The sequence below is a fragment of the Cupressus sempervirens genome, chromosome 10 (genome assembly GCF_028749045.1).
Source record: "Cupressus sempervirens isolate cs-2001-9-10 chromosome 10, ASM2874904v1, whole genome shotgun sequence".
Classification (NCBI taxonomy): Eukaryota; Viridiplantae; Streptophyta; class Pinopsida; order Cupressales; family Cupressaceae; genus Cupressus; species Cupressus sempervirens.
Genome location: NC_143127.1, coordinates 359,107,580 through 359,130,122, shown reverse-complemented (window position 1 = coordinate 359,130,122; position 22,543 = coordinate 359,107,580). Strand labels below are relative to the sequence as shown.

General features: G+C 34.1%; 1 protein-coding gene and 1 pseudogene across 2 annotated transcripts in view; both read left to right on the top strand.

The window, feature by feature from the left end:
- LOC149534118 (uncharacterized) overlaps positions 1-22,543 on the top strand; it is a 143,008-nt gene that overhangs the window by 13,357 nt on the left and 107,108 nt on the right. The window lies entirely within an intron of this gene.
- On the top strand, positions 19,416-20,520 carry LOC149534119 (kinesin-like protein KIN-14C pseudogene; annotated as a pseudogene).

The window sequence follows — 22,543 nt, the reverse complement described above, 5'->3', positions numbered from 1 at the left end:
CTAAGAAGCCATGAAGTTGCAGATCATTAGAACAAGAGAAACTCAATCCAAACTGTAAAGTTCCCCTGATATATCTCAAAATATGCTTAGCTGCAATGAAATGGTATTGTCTTGGCTCACTCATAAACTGACTCAATGTATTTACAACAAAACAAATAGCAAGCCTTGTATTAACAAGGTACATGAGAGAACCAATGAGCTGCCTACAAGGAGTGCAATCAATTAATTCCTAAGTTGCACGGGTACCTCCCCCCCCCCTCCGGACCACGTACCGGTTCGAACCGGTTCGTGGTTCTGGTCCGGTTCGACCTGGGTTCGTTTTTGGAGGCCTGGTTCGATCTGGTTCGAACCAGGGTTCGAACCCAAGAGAACCACATATAAAATTTCGGACTAGGGTTCGAACCCAAGAGAACCACATATAAATTTTCCACATTACAGCATGTTTTAATTTAATTTATGTTGATACATCTTGGCTCTGGGTTGGTAGGCATTACAATGCCACAGTTTTATAGTGTTGAGTAATCCCTAGCTGTAAAACACTTTATTTGAATCAAAATGCTACTAAATTTGAGACACCCACAAGAGAAGATGCTCAACATGTGGCGACCACCATGACCAATTTCGAGGAATTTCAGGGCCTATTTGAGTAGCAATATGAATTTTCCAAACACTAAACAATAAACAACGTTTTATTGGGAAATGTTGCCCTGCAGAAGAAAGTTACGGTCACATGAATATGGTCAGGTGGGGTAGCTATTTACCACATTGTCTATCACTGTTTGGCTGATTATTTCTCCTCTAGGTATATTAAAAATTGTATTAAAGAATATTGAATCTGGGACGTTAGACTGTGTTATCCAAAGGCCTCCATGAATGGTTTTTTTCCAGTTTACTGTTGTTGATCAGTGCTTGGGAGATTGTGCCCAAAGAGATTGAAGAATATTCAGCTGGTCAAAGGGATTTACCTTCTACAAGTTAGATCTAATTAGTTTTTAATCACGTTCAATCGATTATGTTAATCATAATAAGAGTTTGGTAAATAAATTTATGAAAAGAAGAAATTTTTATTAAAACTTACTGTTGATCTGCATAAACTAATCAGATACAGTTATGAATTTTTTAAATGAAAGGGAAGAGATCTAGTCGCTAGGGGTTCCAATGATCGCTGTGGTTTGCTACTATATTGTTTATGCTGTTTTAAAGTTTTTTGTTGTTCAAATGTGTTTATGCTACTATGCTACATTCTAATTCTAACTCATGCTTCGTAAAGATGTATATATATATATATATATATATATATATATATATATATATATATATATATATATTTTTAAAAAATATTTTTTTTACATGTTTTTGTACTAACGAACCCAAACGAACCCAAACCCCTTTTCAAAATTTTGTCGAACCAGCGAACCGGTTCTCGAACCCGAACCCGGAACCGAACCGCGAACCGGCAACTTAGATTAATTCTGAATCAGCTGAAATTGCTTGAAGTTTCTTCAAATTTGCTTCTATAGGAGTTACATTTGGTTTGCAATCAAGCATACCAAATCTCTTAAGAATCTCTAGAGCATATTTACGTTGACTGATAATAATCTCATCAGATTGTTGCCAAATTTCTAGACCAAGAAAGTAGTGCATTAAACCCAAATCTTTCATTTCAAATTCAGAAGTTAAATCCTTTTTGCATTTAACAATCATTTCATCATCTCTTGTGATAAAAAGATCATTAACATAGAGTACTAGAATCAACATAAGAGTTTTATACCTTTTGACATAAATATTTGAATCAGCCTCATTTTTTGTGAAACCCAGACTCAAAAGATAGCCATCAATGCCCTCATACCAGGCCTGAGGTGCTTTTTTAAGGCCATACAATGCCTTATTTAGTTTACATACATGAGATTCTTTTGAATAAACATTGAAACCATTAGGTTGCTCTACATAGACTTCTTCATTAATTACACCATTTAGAAAAGCTGTCTTAATATCCATATGATGAAGCTTCCACCTTTTACTAGCAGCAATAGCAATAATGGTTCTAATAGAGGTGTACCTTGCTACTGGAGCAAAAATTTCATCATAATCTATACCTTCTTTTTGGCTGAAACCTCTAGCTACAAATCTGGCTTTGAAATTGTCCACACCAGCAACATGCTTTATCTTGAATAACCATTTAGAGGAGATGACAGGAGATGACAGATTTATCTTTAGGACGAGGAACTATATCCCATACTTTATTTTTTAGAATAGACTTATATTCTTCTAGCATGGCATCTTTCCAAACTTGCTGAACTATTGCTGATTCAAAACAAGAAGGTTCAGCGTCAATAGGATTGCACAATAAAACAGAATAGTTATCAAAAGTTGAAGGTCTTTTACTTTCCCGAAAAGTTCCTGCAAAATTTTCAGCTTCTTGCATAATGTTTCTTGCCCACAAAGGTCTGTTCTTCTCATTAATAGGAACACTAGGACCAACTTCAATGTTGTCAAGAATCTTTGGAGAGGAGGGAGATTCCTCCCTCTCAGGGGAGGAGAAAGGAGGAGGAGTAGCAAAAGGGGAATTTTGAGAAACCAAGGGAACATCCAAATCAGAATCATCGGAAGAATTAGTAGATTTGCAATTGTCAAGATTTTCTTCAAAAGTAACATCTCTACTTAGCTCAATAGATTTTTGACTCGGAATGTATATCCTATAAGCTTTTGATGATTCACTATAGCCAACAAAGATTCCCTTCTTACTTGAAGGATCTAATTTGGATCTTTTGTCTTTGGGAATATGAACATAAACTGATGAACCAAAAACTCTCAAGTGACTTATATCTGGTTTAATGCTGGAGAAAGCTTCTTCTGGAGTCATATTATTGAGAACATGATGAGGGCTTCTATTTTGAACGTAAATAGCTGTCCTGCAAGCCTCTGCACAAAGGAAAATCCGCAAATTCTGATCATGAATCATAGCTTTAGCAGCCTCAACAATAGTCCTGTTCTTTCTTTCAGCAACCCCATTCTGTTGAAGATTGTAGGGGACACAAAACTCCCTCTTAATTCCTGATTCAATACAAAAAGATTGAAAAGACATTGAAATAAATTCTCCTCTATTGTCAGATCTAAGAGTCTTAATTTTCATTTCCGAAATGTTTTCAACTAAAGCTTTAAATTCCTTAAATTTGGATAGGACTTCATTAGACTCTTTGGATCTAAGAAAGTAAATCCATGTCTTACAAGAACAATCATCAATAAAAGTGACATAGTACCAAAAGCCACTTAAAGAAGCTGATGACATTGGACCGCACAGAGCTGAATGAATAAGTTCTAATACATGCTTAGATCTGCTATCACTTGAATGAAAAGGACTCATAGAAATTTTCCTAGAGAACATCCTTTGCAAACACCATCATGAGAGGGATTGAGAAGAGGAAGACCTATAACAAACTTCCCTAGGGAAGAGAGTGATTTAAAGTTGAGGTGACCAAATCTCTTATGCCATAACATGTTATTATTAGAAACAACATGATTTAGAACAAGAACTTGATTAGCTGAGAGTTTATAAAAGCTTCCATGACGTTCTCCAATAACTTGAGCAGAACTGAAATCAGAATCTTTCTTCCAAGCAATCACACTTCCACTAGAAAAGGCAATATTAAAACCTTTATCTTCTAAAGTTGAGATGGAAATTAAATTCCTTTTAATACCAGGAACAAATAACACATCACTGAGATGAAGGGGAATACCAGATTTTAATTTTAAAAGAGAGTTGCCTGTCCCTTTGACAGAGTAAGATGCATCATCACCTATGATCACTTGAAGATGAGAATCATATTCAGTCAGATTCGAAATATGTTGTTTGAAATCGGAGATGTGATGAGAAGCACCACTATCAATTAACCAAGTATCGCGATCAGCTTGAACATGACTAGATAAAGCTGAGATAAGTACAAGACCTTCTTAATAATCATAAGAATCCTTTGAAGGAGAAGAGTCTTTTCAATCAGATAGTCACATTGTGAAGATTGAGTTTCACAGTGCAATGCTTAGCAAAGTGACCAAGTTTTTCACACTTAAAACATTTAATTTTGGAGAAATCCTTTTTTCTTTTAAAATCAGAAGATGAGGAAGGATACTTATCTTCAAACCTTTTGAAATACTTCTTTCTTCCTCTCTTCCTTGAGGTGTGAGAAGTAAGTACTTGATCTTCTACATTGTGAGATTTGCGAGTGCATCCTCTAGCCTCCAGCCGACATTCCTCTTGATTACAAGCAATCCTCAATCTTTCAAAGGATGGAAAATGACTTTTGCTGCTGATACCTTGAATAAATGATTCCCAAGAAGGAGGGAGATCATTCACAGTGAGCAAAACCAGTTCTTTGTCATTGACAATCTCTCCAATTGTATTTAACTGATCCTTTAACTCAGAAATCTGTGAAAAGAAAGATAAAATGGAATCCCTTCTACTCAACTTAATGTGCAGGAGCTGCATGCGAAGTGCCAATGTTTTGCTAGTGTAATTTATCTCATACACACTATGTAGAGAATCAAACTTTCCTTGGCTGAATTTAGCTTGGAGATGGTAGGAACTAAATGATCCTTCATGGAATCAATAATAATTCTTTTGGCCAGAATTTTGTTCTTCTGCCAAGTAACTTTTTCTCCAGGATCAGTAGGTTCTTGAACTTCTGATTCCACAAAAGTAAGAAGATCATTTTCCTTGAGAACTAATAGAATTCTAGATTTCCAAGAAATAAAATTAGATGCTCCTTCCAATCTATCTTCAACCTTCAAACCAGGCACCATGACGGAAATGTGTAAGCAAGATATAACGAAGAATATTAGTCCAACTTGAAGGATCAAAAACACTGCTCTGATACCATGTTAAAATTTGAACTAGAAATTATAAAACATCTAATTTATCCTGGGAAAAACTCTCTGTAATGAGGGAAACAACCCAGCCCCACCAAATGAATCTCTTTTATTAAAGATGAAAAATAATTACAATGTTGCAAAGACACAGTGCTTAGATTCAAAACACATAAAAAACAAATTGCTAAGTAACAATCTATCATCAATATGAATGATAAATGCCAAAGCATATAGCAGTTTGAATATAACAACGATTTAATACATAGAGATACCATTAGCTAAATACTCAATCTTGAATAGTAATCGTCTAGCAAAACACGATACTGTTTACATCTGGAAAAGCTTCTCTATATCCATCGCGACTAGCATAGACCCTCTAAAAAATTGCCATCCAGTACCACAAAGAACTTATCGCAGATGTAAAGGCATAGATGAGGAGCTCACAACTTTTCAACAGATGAGGAGCTCACAACTTTTCAACAGATGAGGAGCTCACAACTTTTCAACCGTCCAAGATTTATCAGCAGATACGACACATGGTGACAAGAGTCTCTGGCAGCGGTAACGGTTCTGATCGTTCTTTGGAATGCAATCTTTAATAATCGTTGAGAATAAATGTATCATGCGAAAGGTTACCGATATATGAGCATACGTAAGACTTCCAAAAATCACCACAAATAAAATATCAATTGTCTTCAATAAACGGTGGAAGAAGAATACCCAAAGACGTCAGTTATCTAAAGCGGGACCTAGACAATATGTGTAAGTATAAAACACCTGTACACACACAAATAAAATGATTTCTCCACAAAATCGTTAGTTCATATTATAATACATTTTAATGCTTATTAATAATGATTTCTGGAATGTCATATGACGCTAATTTTAACAGTATCTACAAGATCACAACAAATTTGAATGAAGTAATTGAATACATGGGTGATTGCACAAGAGAGCCACACGATGGTATTTATAGAAATCCTTTGATGGGCCAACAACAAGAGCACATGTCAAGAACACAAGTAAAGATGGCACAAGATCAATTTGTTGGTGGATACTTGGTAAAGGTCCTTGACAAGAAATTTTGCACTGGGGAAGATGAAGGTATGAAAACAAAAGATTCATTGAAATATCACATCAAACTAATAAAAAAATGCAGTCCATTTTAAGTAGAAATATTAATTTTTGATGGATGCATCAATATCAAAATGTTAAGACTCTTGGATTGAACAATGCAAGTTTATATTTGTGTTCGTATCTAGATGGGGCGACATTTTCTGTTGAACTAGAATCTACTATAATCTTGCAAGAAATGTCGAGATAGTTGTAGTGGTGATCAAGAAATTGTAGCAATCAAAGGACTATGATTTATGGGATGGAGTTCTGTGTGTGTAGGCTAGAAGGTCTTTATGCTGACACCTAGGGTGTGGTATTCTTGATAGATGAATACTTGATGAGCTTGGGATTCACCACGAGTGATACAAACTCCAACCTTGTGTTTCATGATAGAACAAAGCATGTGGGTGCAAAGGAATGCTATTCAGTTGAGGTACATTAGCATTGATGATCGAACGATCGATAGTCCCACTAAGCCCCTTACCAAAGTGAAGTTTGTGCATCTTTCAAGACAAGTTTGGAGTTGTGTAGAATGAAGCACATGTTGGGAGGGAGTGTCAACGTTAGTGATTGTCAAGTCCCTATTTTAAGATATAATTTTAATAATAATTAAATAAAAAATGATAATAAAATCATATTCAAGTGTAGAAATAAGAAATAAAAATTACATATATAATATATTATTAATAAAATAATATTTAGTATAACATTTAAAACAATTAAATAATAATAAATTTACAATGAATAAATAAATAAATAAAATCAAATACAAGAGAATATTGTAGAAAGTATGTTATCTTTCTAAATAAGATGTAATAATAAATATAAAATAGATAAGTAAAATATAAATTAAGTAAATCTAATAAAAAGTCGAGAGATGTAATAAAAAGATGCGACTCTTTAAAATCAAGGTATAAAATGAAGGAGAGTTCATTTTTTTAGATGGAAGAGGAGAAGAAAAGGAGTTAAAGAAGGAAAACAAATGACATTTTTTTCAAATATTTTCACTGATGAAAGGATGTGACTCTTTGAAAGGGTTGTAATTATGAATGGTTGACACTTCAAAAGTATTTTAACTATGAAGAGTTGTGACTTTTCAAAAGGGTTTTGATTATGAAAGGTTGTGACTTTTTGATAGTATTGTGATTATGAAGTATTTACTTTTTGGTAGTATTGTAATTATGAAGTGTTGTGACTTTTCAAAGTACTTTGATTATGATGACTTTTCCAAAGGATTGTGATTATGATGGGTTGTGACTTTTCAAAAGGATTATGATTATGAAGGTTTGCAACTATTTGAAAAGGATACAAATGATAAATAAAATATGGGAGGATTAAAAAATAATTATGCCTAAGAGAGTTGAACTACACTAGAGTAGAGAAAGTAAAGAAACTAAATTAATATACATAGAATGTTGGGAATTGAAGTAATATATATTCTATGAAGGATTATAAAATGAAAAACTAAAGGGAACCAATGGCATGTTCATTTGATATGTTTATTTCATAAATAAATATGAATCATTTGGTAGATAAAATTATCAAGATCAAGGATTGAAGTGAGAACTTTATAGTTCTCATAGATCAAGTAAGAATAGAGGGCGTTCATTAGAATGTCGAGTTTCTTTTAAGAGAACTCAAAGATTAGAGGACAATCTTGATGGAATGTCAGGATTCCGAATTGGAACTTAAAGAGAGATTTGTAAAGAATCTGTTAGAGATAATATATATTGTAGTGGTCAAACATTTGCATATGTCAGAGATAAGAGACTTGGTTAGAGGTGGGATCTCTACTAAGTAGTATTATCAGAGATCCCAAAGAGGCCAAGGAAGATGTTCTTTATATGATAATTACCTAATTGAGATACAATTCTCACCGGAGGGTTAGGTGGTTTGAGAAGGATCTCTTCTAAAGGTTTAGGAAGGGTAGTATGGGTAGTATTTAGATTGATATTGACTTAATTCAATATTTTTAATATGTTTCACATACAAATTTTCTATATTATACTGACGAATGGTTGCAAGTTACATCATTCAAATTTTATTTGGAAGAGGGGACATTACAGTGGTATTAGAGCATGCTCTTGCCATCATGTAGGGTAAAAGAGGAGGAAAATAATTCATATGAAATACTAATATTGAAAGCCAATGAAAATTGGAATAAGGTCAATCATGTCAGTGAAAACAACCTAAAAATTTAGAATAAAGGACATACATCTTTCAAATCAATAGAACAAACTATCTAATTGTTTGAGGACAAGAAATTTGAGGAAGGGCGGACTATCAAGTCCGCATATTAAGATATAATTTAAATAATAATTAAATAAATAATGATAATAAAATCATATATAAGTATAAAAATAAGAAATAAAAATTACATATATAATATATTATCAATAAAATAATATTTAGTATAATATTTAAAATAAGAGCTCTTGGTGAGTTGGAGTCCTTGCCTTTTGACCATCAAGTTAGACTAAATTGAGAGGGCTTAAGAGAATAAAAGAAATAGTATATTAAATGGAAGAGAGTAAATACAAGGTATATGTAAGAATGACAAAGAGATTAGTAAGATTTGAATTTTGAAATATGTAGTGAAAACTTATAAGGATAAAAATTCTTAAAATAGTTCTATATTTTAAAATAGTAATTAAATGTTGAATAATATAGTGTCAAATTAATTTGATATATTATAAATGTATAAACGTAAAATTAAAAAACTAAATCTAAATTTGAAAAGTAAAGTTAGATATTCAATATTATTAATTCATCTTTAAATTAAATTACATAATCATATTGTAAATTTATTTGTATGGATTTAAAAAGTAAATTTTCATAGTGGATATTGTAAATTCATCTTTAAATTAACTTAAAATAGAAAAAAAAGAATGACTAGGGAAATATGTAACTTAAAGAACATTTATAATTAATTTATAAAAAATTATATATATATATATAATTTGTTATTTAAATTATTCACAAGAAAGTCATATAATGTTTAAAATATGGAAAGAGGAAAGTTGTAGTAAGAGAACAAGATGTTAGTCTCTAACTAAAAGAAAAACTTGTAAGAAAAACTTTGAAGAAACATTATGACATGATTAGTTTTATAATATATTTTATATTAATTTTCCATACTTGCATCACATAGTAGTCAGCTGGTCACTTCGGCTAGGTGATTAAAGAAATGATTTTGGATGTCGGATGCAGAAGAATTAGATTATTAAGAATTAATACAAAACTACTTTAATTTGAAAGATGTCATATCTTATAAGTATTCTTATCTCTACAGCTATAATAAATTCAAAACTCCAAAATGTTCACTTGAGTGACTAGATGTAGAGGGAAAGTTTGTTCTCCTGTGAGACGATCATAGACCCATCCTCCTTGTTGGTAGATAGAGTAGAGTAGAAATCACGCCGAGTGGAAAGAAGCGTTGGTTTATGCTTTAGGTAGAGTCTCTCAAGCGCTGAAGCTACCATGGCCATTGCTAGTTTGAAAAAGATCAACCTCAACAATAGAAGCACTTCCATGGAAATTCTAGAGCTTCTAGTTGTAAATTTTTTTTTTGAATTTTTTGAATTAAAAAATAACTAAATCCCCAGCAAAATTAGATTTGGCCAATCAGATAGCAGAAATTTTTGTCTAAAAAATATTTTAAAAATAAACCCTCTCAAAACTTTAGACTATAAAATTTTGTCAGTTTGAAAATTAATTGCAGGGGGTCTAATGAAAAAATTAGTTTCCTGCCTATATACAGGCAGGGACTAACAATTAAATAATAATAAATTTACAATGAATATATAAATAAATAAAATTAAATAGAAGAGAATAATGTAGAAAGTATCTTATCTTTCTAAATAAGATTTAATAATAAATGATAATAAATGTAAAATAGATAAGTAAAATATAAATTAACTAAATCTAATAAAAAGTCAAGAGATGTAATAAAAAATGCGACTCTTTAAAATTAAGGTATAAAAGGGAGGAGAGTTCATTTTTTAAGAGGAGTGAAGAGGAGAAGAAGAGAAGAGTTAAAGAAGGATTATTAGAAGAGGAATTTGAAGAAAACAAATGACTTTTTTTTTCAAATATTTTCAATGATGAAAGGATGTGAATCTTTGAAAGGGTTGTAATTATGAATGGTTGTGACTCTTCAAAAATATTTTAACTATGAAGAGTTGTGACTTTTCAAAAGGGTTCTGATTATGAAAAGTTGTGACTTTTTGATAGTATTGTGATTATGAAGTGTTGTAACTTTCTGGTAGTACTGTGATAATGAAGTGTTGTGACTTTTCAAAGGACTTTGATTAGGAAGTGTAATGACTTTTTCAAAGGATTTTGATTATGAAGGGTTGTGACTTTTCAAAAGGATTCTGATTATGAAGGTTTGCAATTCATTGAAAAGGACACAGATGATAAATAAAATATGAGAGGATTAAAAAACAATTATGCCTAAGAGAGTTGAACTACATTAGAGTAGAGAAAATAAAGAAACTAAACTAATATATATTGTATATAGGGAATTGAAGTAATATATATTCTATGAAGGATTATAAAATGAAAAGCTGAAGGGAAAAGGAGGCGTGTTCATTTGATATGTTTATTTCATAAATAAATATGAATCATTTGGTAGATAAAATTATTAAGATCAACGATTGAGATGAGAACTTTATAGTTCTCAATTTCTCATAGAGATCAAGTAAGAACTTGGTAGAGGGCATTCAGTAGAATGTTGAGTTTCTTTTTAAGAGAACTAAAAGATTAGAGAACATTCTTGATTGAATGTCAGGATTTTGAATTGGAACTTAGAGAAAGATTTGTAGAGAATCTCTTAGAGACTATATATTGTAGTGGTCAAACATATGCATATGTGAGAGATAAGAGACTTGGTTAGAGGTGGGATCTCTACCAAGTAGTGTTACTAGAGATCCCAAAGAAGCCTAAGGAAGATGTTCTTTATATGATAATTACCTTATCGAGATACAATTTTCAGCAGAGGGTTAGGTGGTTTGAGAAGGATCTCTTTCGAAGGATTAGGAAGGATAGTATGGGTAGTATTTAGATTAATATTTGCTTAGTCCAATATTTTTAATGTGTTCCACATATAATTTTTCTATATTATACTGACGAATGGTTGTAGGTTACAACATTCAAATTTAATCCGGAAGAGGGGATATCACAGTGATTTCACGAGATGTACTATGATGCATTCTTCTCAGTGAGAGAGATGTTTGAGGTGCAATCCCTTGTGAGGGGGGTGTTTGATGTGAAACCCCTTGTATATTTTTTTCCCTGAGAGGAAGACATTTGAGATATCAACTCTTATAGTATTTTTTCCATATGATAGAAATTTGAGGTATCAACCCTTGTAGCATTTTTTCTCTAAGACATAAATTTGAGGTATAAGCCCTTGTAGCATTTTTCATTGAGATGGAGAAATTTGAGGTATCAGTCCTTGTAATGCAGTTTTCTTTGAGATAGAGAAATTTGAGGTATTAGTCCCTGTAATGTATTTTTCTTTGAGACAAAAAATTGAGGTGAAAGCACTTGTTCCACCCTTTGGGAGTAGCCATGGTGGGTCTAACCTTTGGGAGTAGCTATGGTGGATGTGATGAGAGAGAATCAATGACTTTGCACTTGTGTTTATTCATCCTCTGGGAGTAACCATGGTGAACGTCGTTACGAGATGGTGACATCACGTTGAGTGATTCCATGATGGGCACTTGTGCACTTGTCCTTTCCACCCTCTAAGTGTAGCTATGGTGATGCCATTTGAGAGACTCCATGACTTAGCACTTGTGTTCATTTGCATTTCCATTCATGGGAGTTAGCCATGATGGACCCACCCTCTGGGAGTAGCTATGGTGGTGGTCATGTGAGAGAATTCATGATTGTGTTGATTCACCCTCTGGAAGTAGCCATGGTGAATGTTATGATGAGATGATGACATCACGTTGAGTGATTCCATAATGAGCACTTGTGTTCATTTCACGTTTTTTAATTCATGAGAGTAGCCATGGTGGTCCTATCCTAGGGTGTAGCCATGGCGGATATTACTATGTGACTTAGATATTGAGAAGCATTCCTCCCTAGCTAAGAGGGAGTGTTAATGTTATTATAGCTATGTTCGGATTCCTTCAAGCCAACATAGATAATATAAAGGTTGTGTTAATATAATTATATTGTAATTATAGTATAATCATTATATTGATAATCTAATAACTATGTTTATTGTGATAATATAATCATATATAAATTATATTAATTAGAATGTAATTAACTATAAGAGACATTTATAATTATATACTAATATAATTATACTGGGCTTTCTTGGAAGAGTGGTGAGCCTTGGTGAAGGGGCACCACTGATAGATATTAAGGAAGAGTAAATCTTCCTTTCTTAATGAAAAAAATAAAAACATAATAATATAGCAGATCAAATTCTCTGCAGTGCTTTGGGGAGACAATCGAGTATTGTCTATAGTTGGGAGGGCAAATCATTGCCCATGGTTAAATGAGCATAAAATCAACCAAGAGGAATTTTTGATTCTTCTCAACTCAATCTTCATCTCAAGAAACTCAACCCAATTACTCTTAATTTCTCATTCTTAGGATTATATCATTCTCAAATTGTGTTTTGTTCAAGTCTGAGGGCATTAAGTTCGCATTTTCTCCACTTTACATAGGGGTGAAATTTGGGCCTTGGAGAGGAATTCAGATTCCTCTAAGGCTGGTGGATTACAACATGCCTAGAGGAATCACTTGCCTTTTTGCTTCAACTTCTCATCTCAAATTTCTCCCACTAAATCTTCCATCTATTCCTTGTTTTCTTTTTGCAGTGCAGTTTGGGATTCTAATATATGTTTTTACCTCTTTTTATCAAGGTGGAATTATGAGTTAGAAGAGGAATTTGGATTCCTCAAGGGCAGGTAGATTCCTCCCTATCTTGAGGAATCTCTTCTTGGTCTTTTTCAATCACCTTTTCTTGTCATTTGGAAGCCATTTTATATTTTTCAATCTGTTGAAGCATGTGGTCTCTTCCCTCAGTGGTTTCTCCTTGATCACACCTTCACTTTTGCTCACAATAAGGTAGCAGAAACCAAGGAGTGGAGAGGAATTTTCTCACCTTCACAGTTCAAGCACTTCAATCTTGTCCAACCACCCTTTTTCAAGCTCAAACATGCAACAATTATGCCAAAATGGATTTGTTTCACCCTTATGATGCCCCTTAAAGCTAGACTTGAGGGCAGAAATTTTGGGTTTGAGTGGAATATGAATTCTCTAGAGCTGGCGGCATCCACCACGCTTGGAGGGATTTTCTCTTGTCTTGTATTTACCTCATTTCATCTTTATAATCTCAATTTGCGTATCTAAACTCCTAAATGACATACCTTAAGTGGATTTGAGAGAGGACAGGAATTGTAGCAACAAAAGAACAGAAATCAAGCTTGTTAGAGGAAAATTTGATTCTGGTGGAATTTACCATGCCCAAAGGAATTTTCCTCTACTCAACTTGCTGCCATACCTAGTCAATTTCTTTTAGTCCAGAGGGCAGGAGGATTTTTAAGTACAAGTTACATTTATTTCCTTTCTTATGCTTTAAGTTACATGTAATACAAATACTGGTAGGATGTTTGAGATAGGATTCAACTTCATAGGAGTTATAATAAAGATTTTAGTTTTGGGAGTTTTCAGAAAATTCTAGACTTAGCCAAATTTTAGGATTCATCCTTCAACATTATTACCTCCCACAACTTTTCCTAACTTTCTATGGTGAAATTGAAGCTGGAACAAGGATCTTCTAATGATTCTTGCTCATTTTATCATAGATCACTTCATTTCAACTCCATAACATTGACTATCTTGGCCTAGCTCTTGCTCACAGGCCTAGCTCTTGCTCACATCCCAGAGAGACTTGACTTCCCAGCAAACCAAACTTGCTTAAACTCATCTCTTCGACTTGGAGACTTGAAAACTGCTACCAATTAAAACTACCTAAGACCGCTACTTCTATCTCTAAAGCAAAAAGAGGGGGTCCCAATTTGCAACAGGGCGATGGCGTGAAAACCTCACAACAAGTCGATGGTTCGAACTAGTTAACTTAGTTATTGTGATCTTTGAAGTGTATATTTTTTTTGGGTGGGAATGATGTAGTTAGCATATGATGCCTTAATTATGCTTTTTATATGGTTGTATCAGACTATTTATTAACTGTTTGTTGACTTTTGAGAAGTTATTGGGATTTATTTGGTAGATAGCTCTATTATGTTTGACATTTGTTGGCCCTTCAAATAACTTTGCATAGTCAAGAAGAGGTGTCCAATCCTTGGCTGGTCATCTTTTATCTACTTCACAATAACTTCATGTGAGGATAAAAAAATATTTTACTGCTCTATTTGTTCATTATGTCAAGTATAAATTTTATTAGAAAGAAGAGTCAACATGATTTTATATCAGGTAACAGTGCGATCAAATAATCTTAATCTTGTAAGATAATATTTTTTTGCTTGTGGGTTCATTTTATGCAAACTGAAATAGATCTCCTTGTGTGCAATCCATTAATCTAGTTTCTTTGCATTCAGTTTATTGAATGATTAGATGTTTGATTTTAGCATCAGCCTTGAACAAAACTTTATTCCCTCCTGAAGTTGTCTCATCTTGTTCTTGATCAGTCCTTTGTACTATTTGTCTTTTTTTCACTCTGTTTCAATACCCAATTTCTAAGTTATGGCATGGATGGAAAATGATCCCAGGCATGCAGATTTTGCCAATAAACCTGGAGCCCCAGGAGACATCCTTCTATGATCTTCTTAGTCTTTCTTCCTTACTATCCATCCTTATTGCTCTATTTCAATCCCTATCATCACTCTCAGGCTCAAATGGATTCAAATCTCCACTTCCACTTGACCTCATGATGGGTGCCACATAGAGTTCTCATCTACCATATTTAAAATCCAGCAAAATCAGGTATTTTTAACATGTTTTAATGCCGCCTGATCCCCAAAGTGGAGCAGATATTCCTCAACAAATCATCAATACCTTATATTTTGTTATTACACCTTGATTAAACATTGCAAAACAACTCCTTGGTGTGATTAATTAATTACTTGCACATTAAACAAACATAGAATGACATGTTAAACATTGGAAATAAAAAATAGTGCAAGACATTGACCATACACATAATATACCTTGAAGACAAGGAGAAAATCTGGCAAGAGTAACCTACCAACTCCTCATTCCATTATATCCAGTAATTGCTATATTGTAGAAGTAGGAAATGACAACAAACAAGTTTTTCAACTTGACTTTCAAGCTAGAACATCTACAATGAAGTTTGCAACCTCAAATCTCTTCTTTATTATTAGCTTCCCTACAAAATGAACATAATATGAGGATCCAAAATGAACTTACCTTTCCACAAAATGTGGAAGAGTTTCATATAGCCTTTCCATCTCTCATGTGGAAGCAAAAGGCATTTCCCATTCTTGGGAAACAAAAAGAACCATTTAAAACCCTTGAACTTCCTTTTCCTTTCTGATCAAAAGCATAGCTTGCAATGGGCAGTGACTCCAAAATTGCATGCTGACAACGCAGGATGGTTGTGAAACAAACAATTCTGTAAGAATTGCATCTGGGGAAGGTTGGCAGTTTTAAAACTGCTTGTGATGATTTCAAAAATGCTACTCGAAGAAGCTAGCAGTTTTGTCATCTCTGAAACATTGCTTCTTTGTCTACTTGCACACCTGCCTTCTCTGGGTAACACCAAGACTTGATCCAACTCTTATGCAAACATTGACTTTTGAAATTGATGATCACTGATCTCCTAGATGAAGGAACACTTAGATGATCTCCTCACTACAAATGGATAAACCAATTACTTGATTGTGAAACTATAGTTGAAAATCATGTGATAAAATTGATATGTCAGAACTCACCATAGCAAACAATTTTAGGGCTCAAAAGATTGTTGCCAATATTTCCAAAAAATCGCAGCAATGTAGTAGCAAAATATTCTGAAAATGCAGGACATATTCTGAAAATGTAAAAGAAGCACAGTGGGTTCTAGGATTTTTAACTGAAAGATCCCTGATGGATCTCTTCTGCTGATCTGCTGTAATTTTATTATTTTTAAATTTGTTTTCCCTGTTTAATAATATTTTTTTGCAGAGCTAGACAGAAGTTGCAGAAGGGTTTGAGTGTTTTCTGTTTTTGATGATTTTGCAATGAGTAATAACAAAAGTACAATAACCTGAACCAGTTCTGAAAATATATTTCAAATACGCCAAAGTAATTTCGCTCCAAGCAGATTTTTAAATATAAAACCTTGTTTGTAACCGGATGAAGATTTACAATAATATCCAGATGATTACAACCAAGGATAAACCCAACCTGAAGGCGTGAAGAAGAAATATGAACCTAGAAAGAAGATATGACTAGATTTCAGCTTTCCAATGCTACACGTGGGAAAGAATATGGCTGTCAGGTGTTGCCGTACAGTTGCAAAGTGCCCACACATGGATAGAATGCCCAAATCCCAACTGAAACTCTAATTCAATACTGTGTTCCCAAGGAGAAACAATGCACAATCTCCAAGACGCCTTCGACTACAACAAATCCAAACCACTATTTTGGGGGCTACGTCCCAAACAGGCAAAGCAAGAGGGTTTGGCATCCCAAATGCTGAAAGCTCAATCACAGCCCAAAACCCAAATCCAAAATGTAATATGTCAATCATGAATTAGAACTTTCTCTTTACCTCTTTATAACCCACCATACTTAGCTTGAACCCTAAAAATGTCTCCATGTGGCGTTGGGTAGTGAAAGTGTTATAATTTCTTATTTTAAAGTGGTTATGTTACTAGAAAATGACTTTTTTCCTCATAGACAAAAATCTGTTCACTAAATTGCCCTAAGACCAAAGAGAAAGATTTAGAGAATTTCGAGACCTTTCCAATGAGCTATCACACCATAGGATGCGCATCCAGATGAGGCCAAAAATCCCTTATTACTTCAAAATGGCTAATAACTTAGCCTTATTTAATTATTAAACGCTAACTTAGGAAATATTAAAAATATAACCCAAATAGCCACACAATGCTCAACTGACATCACAAACCATAAAAATCATCTTGTCACTTGTCTTTGACTGAAGTCGGAAATCAAGGATCCACTGGCAGTCTCATCCCTAAAATCTAGGGATGCTACTAAAATTTGGGAAACAAGCCCAATCCCTCTGAAACTGAACCCAAAGAGTAATCTCATGGAGACCGAATCCTGGGCAAGATCATACCTCCTAAAAAGTAGGAACTGCCTCCTAAAAACAAGAAACGTCTCCCAATTGATCAATAACTGCTAGAACATCAAGTCCCCAACACTGAATAACCATACTGGGTCTCTATCCAACCTTGTCAGCCTACAAGACCCCATAATAAGCTAACTCACATGTCTTTGCTAGACTGAGCTAAAAGAGGGGACATGACATTACACATTGTTTTATTTCCCAACGATTCAAATGTTGTGACTACATATTCACAACAATAGATTTGAAAGCTGCGGTTCCACTCTCAATTTCTCATTGTTGCCGTTGTGTGCCATTATTCTTCCTGTTCTTCCCATCGTGCCCCATTATTGCTTGGCGGAATAGGAACTTCAAATATAAAATTTAAAAATATTATTGCAGTTGCATAACATTATTAATATTTGTGGCAAATAATTTATTCACAAGTTTAATAGTTATACATTTTTAATATTAAAAATTTACATCTATATGTTATTAACTTTGTATTCAGTATTCATAAATTTATATTTTAGAAATTTAGATGTATTAATAAGTCTATGTAAGTTTTAAATTTATGTATTTATTAATTTTATTAAATAGATTAACGAGTGGTGAACCTATATTTAGGGATATAAATCTATATTTAATGTTTTAAATTTATTCATAATAGCTTCATATATTTATAATTACAAAATTATATGTATACATGTGTTTTTAAAGAATATTTTAAGAAATTATATATTTTGAAATGTTCGCTAAAAGTGCTGAGTTTTTTGCCTGGTAAGTTTGAATTTGTCATTTTTTTGGGTTAGTTGAGTTTTTGCCGAGTCTAAGTTTTTTTAACTACATGTGAAACAATGATATCCTTAATGGATCTTTTGTCTACTGGTTAATGGAATTATAGAGACCAAAGAAATTCTTTTATTACAATGCTTTTGGTATGATAGGTTTACTCGAATGTAAATTCCCTTTTTCTACGAGCATCAGAGTTTGTTTAGTTTAGCCTATGATTGGCCCTCATAGGTTGCCTGTTGGATAGAGGGTCTCAATTGGTGAAGCAAAAGGTTATTTTTTCTACCCTAGAGGTTAGGAATGTTTAGGTTTGCTCTTAGTTTGAGTCAGATTGGCATACTTACTATTTATAGTAAGTTACTATTTCGGGGAAGTCAGGGTTACTACTTTTTTTTTTTTTTGATGGAGGGTTCAGACCTGTGAGGTAGCCCAACGAGGCATGAAGCTTGCGAGCTACGAACCAGTGGAGGCCACCACATAGACTTTTTAGGAACCCGATACGGGCCCACTCGTGCCTGAAACCTCTTCGGCTTAGAGCCAAGAACTGAGGGGCATCCACATCGTCAAAATCACCCGGGGCACGATCTCGGCCTCATCCCTTATGATGTCGGAGCCTTGCACTCAGTTGGTAGTAGGATGCAGTTGCAAGGGTATTGACAGAGCTTCTAGTTTGGGACTTACTATTTTTAGTGATTCAATTATAGCGAGTTGCCATTTGTGTCAGGGCACCAAGGCATTAGGTTCAGGCAGTAAACACGTGGGGTTCATGTTGAACATTAGGATAAATTAATAAGCCAATTATTCATTTTATAATTGTCAATTAAGTTAACCTTAATTAACCGATACGCTATTTATGTGGGGATTGCTCACTAGATATCAATGTTTGACGCCGGTTAAAGAAAAATGGTGTCAGAAAAGGATGTAAAAGTGGGATTTGTGGCAGGCAGTTTGCAAACATGTGGCCTTCTTCGATGAGCGTGTAGGGTTTTTGATTTGGTTAACTCAATCTCAAGTGTTAGAGCTCAAGAAAGTGACGAGAATATTGCCTTGTGTCTCGACAAGGCCCGGCAGATGCAGACAACCCGATCACTAGAGTTTCTGGGCTTAAAGCCGAATGATGACTGGTTGTGTGCGGAATCTGACTACGGCTCAGAACTAATAATTGGGATCAGGGACACCGGAATCTGGCTGGAGTGCCGGAGCTTCAATGACTTCAATGTTGGCCCCGTCCTCAACCCGCTGGAATGGCATCTACCAAAACAACTTTCCATTCAAAAAAAAGCCAGAAAAAAACAGAGCTAGAAAATAGGTAAAAAGATGAAATTTCAATGTTGGAAGAACAACTTAATGTGTTATTTCAATGTTGGAAGAACAACTAATTGGGTTTGCGAATGCTGCAACAAACCGTCCCCTGGTTGTTGCAGAGAACAGAGTGCTATACAATGAAGTCCAGGATTTGAAAGGCAATATCCATGTGTATTGCAGAGTGAAGACTTGTGAAAAGCCGAGTACAAATGGATATACCAGCGATAATGGAGAGTTGTTAATTGCTAGTCTTAATTAGCAAAACAAAGATTAGAGTTCCAGAAAGAAGTGCACCTTCAACAAAGTTTTTGGTCCCTCTGCAACTCAAGAAGAAGTATTCAGTGACACAAAGCCATTGATCAGGTCTGTTCTAGATGAGTACAATGTATGCATTTTTGCAAATGGGTAGGGTGGTTCTGGAAAGACCTATACAATGACTGGATCCAAATAAGATCCCAGAGTTAATAGTAGAGCACTCACTGACCTTTTTCAAATTTCTGAAAACAGAAAAGGTTCGTTCAAATACTCATTTGGAATCCAGATGATTGAAATCTATAATGAACAGGTTGATGATATACTGACAAAAGATGGGTCCCTAAATAATCTTGGAATAAAAAACATTTATCAGGCCAATGGCCAAGTGTTCCTGATGCTAATATGTTTCCTGTTGAGTCCAGAGAAGATGCTATGGAGTTGATCAAAATAGGTGAGAAGAACAGAGCAGCAAGAGCTACTGCCCTAAATGAATCTAGCAGCAGGTGTCACAGTATTGTGACTATTTATGTGGAAGGAACAAACTTATCTTGTGGAACACTTTAGAAGTTGTCTTCATTTGCATCTTGATTGATTTGGCTGGATGTGAGAGGATTAACAAGTGAGAGGTCAGTGGGCATAGGCTTAAAGAAGCAGTGCACATTAATCAATCTTTCTCTGCTCTTTGGGATATGTCATTCAGGCTTTAGCCAACAAAAGTGCTCATGTTCCATACTGGGACAGCAAGCTCACTCTAATTCTCCAGGATTCTTTGGGAGGGCAAGCAGAGACACTCATGTTTGTACAGTTTAATCCAGACATTGAATCCTATTCCGAGACAATGAGCGCATTGAAATTTGCAGAGAGGGTCTTCTGTTGAACTGGGTGCTGCAGATAACCACAGATAGCGAGGAAGCATTAATTTAAAAACTTACGAAATTGATTTTGATTTTAAATTAAAAAATCTGATGATATATCAATTCTGAAACAGACTTGTGTAAAATTAAAATAATTAATCATGAGGATTAATTAACATAATTAAATATTTTAAATAAATCAAAAGATAAAAAAAAGGCAAGAGCTTATAGCACAATGGTAACTTGTGAGCCTCTTATTTGGGAGGTCTTGGGTTCGGATCTACTTGAATTTAACATATAGTAATAATTAATTTCAATAAATAATAATAATTAACCTAGGCTTCGGCCGTTTACCTATAAAAATAAAATAATAAAAAATAAAAATCAAAAGATAAAAAAATAAGTTTCATGGTACAAGTGGGGTTATGTGTTTGGGACATGTCGTTCATGCTCAAATAGCTTTCAAGCTATCAATTTTAGTAAACATGAATTGTTTTAAAGAAAATCTGCTGAAAGGCTTCAATTTAACTTTCAGTTATATATAATAGACTAATAGTTATAGATTTGGTTGTTGACATCTTTTATTTGAATTTGAATAAATATTTTAATTTAAAAATTAAACTTTGTCATTATTTAATGAGATTTCAATTTAGATATTTACCAATTTTTACAGAAGTGTGAAGTTAAGAATGTGAATATAAAAATTTATATAAACAACTACTTTAAAGCTAATAAAAAAATTTGTACACATTTTATTATTAGTTATAGATATTAAAATTAAAGATATTTTTGCAAAAATTACAATAAGTTTTATTAATTTATCAATAGAATTATAGTTTTAAGTCAATTTCATTTTCTTAGTTAATATTGAATTTCATTGAGATGATGTAGATGTTAAATGTTCCTCATGATTTTTTTACCACAAGGAATCTTCATATTATAATTATATATATATTACAAAAGCATATGCAAGGTACATAAAAGATCACATATGAATAGGGAATTAGGAGTATTTACTATTTACCCATTAAGGAGTATTCATAATAACAACATTTAAATTTAAGGAACCTTTGTTAAATAAATTAAAAAAATTAAAAACATCATTTGACTTCTATTTTCTCCTCTAGATGAAAGAGAACAAGAAGGAGAAGAAGGGGAAGGTGAAGTAGAAGGAGGAGAGGGGGAAGAGGGGCGGTGGGGTAAGAGGGAGGAGAAGGAGAAGAGGAGAAGAAGAGAAGGATAAGACAAAGAAGGGAGAGGACAAGAAGTAGGAGGAGAATGAAAAGGAAAAGACAAAAAAATTGAGGAGAAACAAAAGAGGAGTAGATAAGATAAGATAAATTTATTAGGGACTGAAAGTTTACAAACAATGGAAACCACCCACAGTAGGGACACCAAATGGTGCCTACAAAAGAGTAAACAAAGCAACAAAGAAGCAAAGGAAGATGCCAATGACCAGGGGTCCTTCCTTGGCTAGAAGAAGTCCACCACCGAAGGATAAGGAATAGAGCGACCAAGAGTCCCAAAATGTCTCTGAATATTGTCGGATGAGGAGTGCCGCTATTTGGTAAGTCCAGAACAGGGTCTCATTGATCTAATTTAGCTGGGAGCAAGAGTGCAAAGTTGCCACTTCATGCCCCTGGCAGGGGACATGGGTGCATAAAAGTCACTGATACACTGATTTAATGCCCGACGTTGAGGAAAATGAAGCTGTAAAGTACGGTCTCGAAGCTGATTGGCCTCCCAAAGATAGAGTGCCAAACATTGCTGGTCAATGTAGCTGGAAAAAGCCATTAAGGACCTGCAATCTTGGAGAAGGCGGTAAAACTTCCCTCTGATATCATAGTAGATAAGACAACGAAAGATGAAGTGAATCTGTGTTTCTGTCTCCGCTAAGGTACGTTAAATGACAAATACGGTCCTCTTTGTTGATGTGATGGTCACTCTGATATCTAAGTTAGTGGGGTCCAACTCTGAAGGAACTGTTGGTTCCCAAAACCACAGATTGGAAATCCAAGAGCCTGTCACTTCTCTGGTAGGACTTCTCAATCAGTTTTGGCCAACGAATGGGAAT